This window comes from Hemicordylus capensis, chromosome 6 (assembly GCF_027244095.1).
Source record: "Hemicordylus capensis ecotype Gifberg chromosome 6, rHemCap1.1.pri, whole genome shotgun sequence".
Classification (NCBI taxonomy): domain Eukaryota; kingdom Metazoa; phylum Chordata; class Lepidosauria; order Squamata; family Cordylidae; genus Hemicordylus; species Hemicordylus capensis.
The window spans coordinates 8,221,718-8,228,707 of record NC_069662.1 but is presented as its reverse complement, the minus strand read 5'-3'; positions in this window follow the sequence as shown (position 1 = coordinate 8,228,707).

Genomic DNA, 6,990 nt, shown 5'->3' with positions numbered 1-6,990 from the left:
AGTCCAAACTTGCAATTGCTCCCATGCCAACAGGCAAAATTTGCCCTCACAGTGGTGGCAGAAGTGCCAAGATGTTCTTGCCACTTGGCGCTCACTCAAAGGCACTCCTCTTGATTAGGATTCCCCACACTGCAAGCCAGAGAATTGGACATGACAAATGGTTTCTGGAAGGACTATTTGTTGGAAGTTAAGGACTTTGCGCTGTCTCATCTCAAACAGTGGAGGACAGACTAGTAAGTCAGAGGGCTAGAGGGTCAAGACATTGGTCATCCCTTCTCCACTGCTCTGATACTATCCCTTTGATATGTAGATTGCTAATCTCAGGGACTAACTTCCTTCCTCTCCTCTCTTCCTTACCTGCCCTTCTACCTTGCAACATGGCAAGCTTCTCTCCCTGCACCATGTGTGCAGAGAAGATGCAGAATCCATCTGCATCCAGATAGATAGATAGATTAGAGATCCTAACTCCTCACTTTCCTATCTAGAATGGAGTTCCTTAATAAATGCCTTATATATTGATTTGAAACTATGAATTGGCTCCAAGTTACTTTACTCTCAACATACACGCATGCCTAACTAAATCTGCTGTGTTGTGCCTCTGTGCACTCTGTTATAATGAAAAGGGATTCTCTCACCACAGAGAATTTCCAACACTATTGAGCTTGGGTCAAACGAAGTACCACAGGGAGACTTAGAATGAAGAAGACAATTTCCACTGCTTTTCATTCAATCCTAAGTATACCTCCTCAGAACTTTCTGCCATTAACTCAACCTATGTAGGAGAAATAAATGTGCACTTTGAGGCGGCATTAACTGACGCATAGTGTCTGGATCATGAGACATAATCACTGCACTCTATTCTCCACTGGACACACCTCACTTTGAAGATGGTGCCCTTTTCCTGGCCTTGGCAACAAAGATGCTAAGGAGTCCAAGTCCTGTGGGCAGGGCCTCTGAGAGCAGGTTTGGGCCCTGGTGAAAATATTTTTCAGGCCCCTCACCCCGCCGCTGCTGCCACCGCCGCCATGAGGCCGATCTTCTAAAAAATTCTAGCCGCCATGTGCGTGGCCAGTTGCCTGTGGGCTTCTCAGAGGCATCTGATGGGCCACTGTGTGAAACAGGATGCTGGACTAGATGGGCCTCCTTGGGCCTGATCCAGCAGAGCTGTTCTTATTTACTGTGTGATGTGCCCTTCTTCAACCTAGAATTGACTGTGGAATGACATGCCTACTCAGACATAAAACACACTGGGGCCATTCACACAACCGGGTGGGCGGGAGAACAGGCAAGCGGCGGGGCTGGGGGAGGCTAAGTGAATCTTACCTTCCCCCACAAATGATCTATAAACGTTGCTGGGAGCACAGACCATGCTCTCAGATGATCCATGACTGCACCAAGTAGTATGGAGCTCTGGAGGTTGGGACAGTGTGTCCTGGCCTCTCGGTATCCCTCAATGCACCGCGCACCGCGCACCGCGCACCACGCACCACGCACCACGCACAGTACATTGGGGGATTCTCTGAGGAGATGGGCGTTCTAGGCACCCATCTCTATGTCTCCTTGGGCTGAACATAGTCCGAGGAGACACACAATCCCGGAGCTTGGGTTAACGGCTAAAAACTGGGCTAAGAAGCCGAGCCAGGTGGCACAGCCCTGCTGGGATTGGCTCCAATCCCGGTGGTTCTCATGCACAGTCTAACTCAGGCTGGACTTGAGAACAGCCTCACTGAGTTCAATGTGCTTTAGGACACATTAGGTCTAGGACTGCAGCCCCAAGCACACATTCCTACTGCTTTCCTTGTATATTGATTGATTGATCACATTTATAGACTGCCCCATATAAAATCTCTGGGCAGTTTGCAGATTAAAACACAACCCTTAAAACCTGAAATCAGACAAAAACAAACTAAAATAACCACCAATAAAAGTTTAAACCATCAAACTAAAAGCCTAATAAGAGACTTGCATTTTCAGATGTCACTGGAAAACAGACAGGGAAGGGGAGGTTCTGGTTTCATTTGGGAGGGTGTGTTCTGGGTTGCCTCTAGGGTTGTCGAGGGGCAACCCTAGGGAAGGCTTGGTTTTGGGTCACCACCAAATGAGCCGGTGGTAACCCCATCCGGACCTCTCCCACTTATCTTAATAGGCAGTGGGGTTCATGAAGAAGGCAGCACTCTCTTAAATATCCTGGGTCCAAGCCATTCACGGCTTTACAGGTTGTAACTAGCACTTGTATTTTGCCTATAATTCAACTTATGCTGGAGAAGTGATGTGTAGGTTAAGCATATTTGGGGGCAAATTGTAGCTAGCAGCCTTTTGGGTCTCTTCAAGGTCTACTATTCCATATCCATGCTCCAATGCCTAAGAGAGACTTCTAACCAAAACACCTGACCATTTAGAACATTGTGGTGGAACTACAGCTCCTGTCATCCCCAGCCATAATAATTGTCAGCTGGGGGTGATGGGAGTTGTAGTTCAACCACAGCAGCTGAAGAGCCAAGTTTAAGAACATAGGAGCAGCCCTGCTGGATCAGGCCCAAGGAGGCCCATCTAGTCCAGCATCCTGTTTCACACAGTAGCCCACCAGATGCCTCTGAGAAGCCCACAGGCAAAAGCTTAGGGCATGCCTTCTCTCTTGCTGTTGCTCCCTTGCAATGGGTATTTAGAGGCATCTTGCCTCCAAGGCTGGAGGTGGCCTATAGTCCCCAGACTAATAGCCAATTAGAACATAGGTTTGCCTACCCCTGGTTTAGAAGATTGTCTTAAAAGGCTACGCTAGTCTTCAAGCCGAGTGTTTTGGCAGAAGCAGTGTGTCATAGCATAAAGGTGCCCCAGAGTAATAGAAACTGCACCTGTCAATCATCTATTGCAGGACTGCTCAACTTCAGCCCTCCTGCAGATGTTGACCTACAACTCCCATAATCCCTGGCTGTTGGCTACTGAGGCTGGGGATTATGGGAGATGTGGTCCAAAAACAGCTGGTGGGGGGAACGTTGAGCAGGCCTGCGCTGTTGCATGGGTTCTCAACCTTGGGTCCTCCATTGTTGTTGGACTTCAACTCCCCAAAGGGCTGATGGGAGTTGTAGTTCAGGAACATCCAGAGGCCCCCAGGTTGGGAACCCTTGCTGGCACTGGTTAACCGGAACCCCTGATATGAAAATGAAGCAACTCAGAAATTAATGAAGCTTCACAACTGCAGCTGGGATTGAGGTCCAGGGGAGAAAGCAATCTATGCAAAGCCCATCCGCAAGCCAGACTTTGGAGCTCAGTCATCTCAGGTCAAAGGTCAAGACTTTATTTGTGGGTTTCAGAGTTGCAATATGTGTCGGCTATTTTTAAGCACAAACAGGTGTGTTGTTGTTGACGTTAATTCTCAAAAATATCTTTTTTTACACCCCAACTAGGTAAGAAGGCGGGCGGGTGGGTTACAAACAGGTGTGTTGCTGTTTACAATAATTCTCAAAAATATCTTTTTTTATACCCTCAGCTAGGTAAGAAGGTGGAGGGGGGCGGAATAAGCAAGGCAGGAAGTGGAAAATGTGTTGGCACCCAAGTGGGTCACAGCCAACCACCTCCGTTCCTTGACGTCAGGAGCGTGCAGTTTATCTGGGTCGCCTTTTGAAGCTCTTCCCACAAAACCGCTTCCTCTAGCAAACAGAGCTGTTGTTCAAAGGGGAGGGGAGGGAGGAGGAGGAGGAGGGAGCACGTGGCAGGACGGGAGGTGGGGAGAACGTTACACCGCAAGGCCGGGTCGGCAAGGTGCTGCCGGGGGCCGAGACCCGGACCGCAAAGCTGCTGTCAGGGCGGCAGGTGCAGCAACAAAAATAGAGCCATCACCGCTGAAGGCCTGAAAGACCTAAGAATAACCTTGTGGCTGCTTCAGTTGTGGGCAGACTCGAAATGCAGAAAGGGGCAGGGAGACCTCCTCGATCCTCTGTGACTGGGTCACATTCATCCCCATGTCTGAAATGCGTTGATTTGGCTCACCGGCAGACTAATAGTGTTTTATAGGAACGTAGGAAGCTGCTTTCTACTGAGTCAGACCCTTGGTCCATCAAGCTCAGTATTGTCCACCCAGACAGGCAGCAGCTTCTCCAAGGTGGCAGGCAGGCAAGATGAGATCTCTGTCTTATCTTGGCGATGCCAGGGAGGGAACTTGGAGCCTCCGATGCTCATCCCTGAGCAGCCCCATCCCCAAAGGGGAATCTCTTACAGTGCTTACACATGAAGTCTCTCTCTCAAATGCAAACCAGGGTAGATCCTGCTTAGCAAAGGAGACAATTCATGCTTGTTACCAGACCAGCTCAGCTCTTCTTCAATTTATATGAATCCCACAATAGTCTATGGTAGGGAGAAGGTTATTTGGGGCAGTCCACAAGGCATGGGAGATTTTATGCAATATAGGGTGTTCTTCTGGCTGTTCCAATAGCAGCCAGGGCACCAAATAATAGTGCTGAAAGCTCCTATATGGATTCTCCCTGATACACAGAAAGCTGGGTGAACCATTTTGCCATTTAAGAACAAAAGAGCCATAGGTCTATCTGTCAGAGACAGTATCCTGTTTCTGACAATGGCTAACCAGACACCCACCTCCATTTGTCCCCAGCAATTATTTTTGAGGGGCTATTCTGTCTCTGATCAGGGAAGTTTGAGGGGTTTTTTTATTATGACATACCATGGATAGACTTATCCTGCTTCATGAAGTTCTTCAGTGTCCTTTTAAAGCCACTCAGAGCAGAGGACATTTCCAAATTTATTTCAATAATTTCTGTACTGGCACTCAATGCATCTTGTGGTGGTTTACAGTATCTCTCACGGGCATGTTTGCTTAATTAAGAACATAAAAACAGCCCTGCCGGATCAGGCCCAAGGCCTATCTAGTCCAGCATCCTGTATCTCAGGCTGGAGGTGGCCCACAGCCATCAGACCAGACTAGTAGCCATTGATAGACCTGTCCACCATAAATCTGTCTAAACCCCTTTTAAAGCCATCCAAGCTGGTGGCCATCACCACATCCCATGGCAAGGAATTCTATAGAGTAATTATGCACTGTGTGAAAAAGTACTTCCTCTTGTCAGTCCTAAATTTCCTGATTTTGTTTCATGGGGTGATCCCTAGTTCTAGTGTTGTGAGAGAGAAAGAAAATTTTCTCTCTCCACTCCATGCATAATTTTATACGCTTTGATCATGTCTCCCTTGTCGCCTCTTTTCCAAGGTAAAGAGCCCCAGATGCTGTAGCCTAGCCTCAGTAAGGAAGGTGCTCCGTGCCCCTGATCATCTTGGTTGCCTCCTTCTGCCCCTTTTCTGGTTCTATGATATCCTTAAGATACAGTGACCAAAGCAGTACACAGTACTCCAAATTTAGCCACACCATCGATTTGTAAAAAGGCATTATATTAGCATTTTAATTTTCAATCCTCTTCCAGATGACTCCTAGCACGGAATTAGCCCTTTTCACAGCTGCCACGCACTGAGTCGACATTTTCAGTGAGCTGTCCACCATGATCCCAAGATCTTTCTCCTGGTCAGTCACCAACTGCTCAGCATATATGTGAAGTTGGATTCTTTTGCCAAATGTGCATCATTTTACACTTGCTTACGCTGAACCACATTTGCCACTTTGTCACCCACTCCCCCAGTTTGAAGATCTTTTTGCAGCCCCTTACAATGTTTTGGATATCACTACCCTAAATAGTTTAACGTTATTTGCAAATTTGGCCACTTTGCTGCTTACCTCAACTTCTAGATCATATATGAACAAGTTAGAGCACTGGACTCAGTACCGATCCCAAGAGGCCACTGAAACCTTACCCCACCCATGACCACTAGATCCCAAGCCCCTTGTAGCTGGAGATTTCAGCATATATGCACATTCACTAACTGTGCACATACTATCAGGTCTATCTTTGCAGCAATAAGTACCAAATGTATATTGCTTTTGACTGAAGGCTGAGATCCTAAAAGGATCTGTGGCTTTCTTGAATAGAGCTCTATTGCTTTGGTGGTCCTCCTCCTCTCACACATTGCACAGCAAGGCCATAATTAATAATCCATCTCAAAATGTCCTTGGTTTCCCAGAAGGCAGATAACTGAGTCCCACCCTAAATTAAGCACAGTTATTGGCCAGAGATACTCAAGGAAAGCCAATTGAGGTATTCAGCAGGTCACAGTACAAGATGCAGGAAATTACTCTCTCAAGATATTTACATGGGGGAATTACATGATGGAACATTTCCTGATGTTAACATCCCTCCACATGTACAGACTTAAGCAAGTTAAGGGAAAGCTGAACTAGATTTTTTAATACCGATTTGTCTCCTTTGTAATTCTTTTTGTTATTTTTGCTGAAAGGCTGTCTTGAACATTTGTAAAGCAAAGGTAGTATATATATATTAAAGGAATAAATAGAGATGTGTATTCCAGGGAGAAAATTCGAATACATAGTCTCCTATGTACTTATTAAGAAAAGGTCTACCAATGCAATTCACAGAGGCAGGCACCAGATGGCAGCAGAATAAAGGAAAAGACAAAGGGCAGAGCTTTCAAGCAAGATGTAAGGAACACCCCTTGATGGTATGCAGAACCAATAAGCAGAAACCACATGTCTGGACTGAGCAAAGTGAACATAGCACCACAGCTTGGTCCTGAAGCACTTGCTTGGTTGTTACCCATGGAGAGTGAAAACTGGTTCCCATGCAAAGCTATATCACCACACGCTTTCCTGCCCGACCAACCAAGGGTTAATTACCTACTGAAGTAATCCAGCTGTCAGGATTAAAGCTGCCATCATCATTAATGTGCTACAGATTAGCACAGTAATAGCAAGGGCAGGTGTGCAAAGCTACAAACAGCCACAAAGAAGCACCTTAAAACAGTCTAAATTACATATAAGTCAACAGGACTGAGAAGTTATGAAACCAGGAGGCCATGATTTAGCCTGTCCAGCAGTGCTAGCCAAAATGGGAGGATAGGATATGTGTGTTGGCTTGA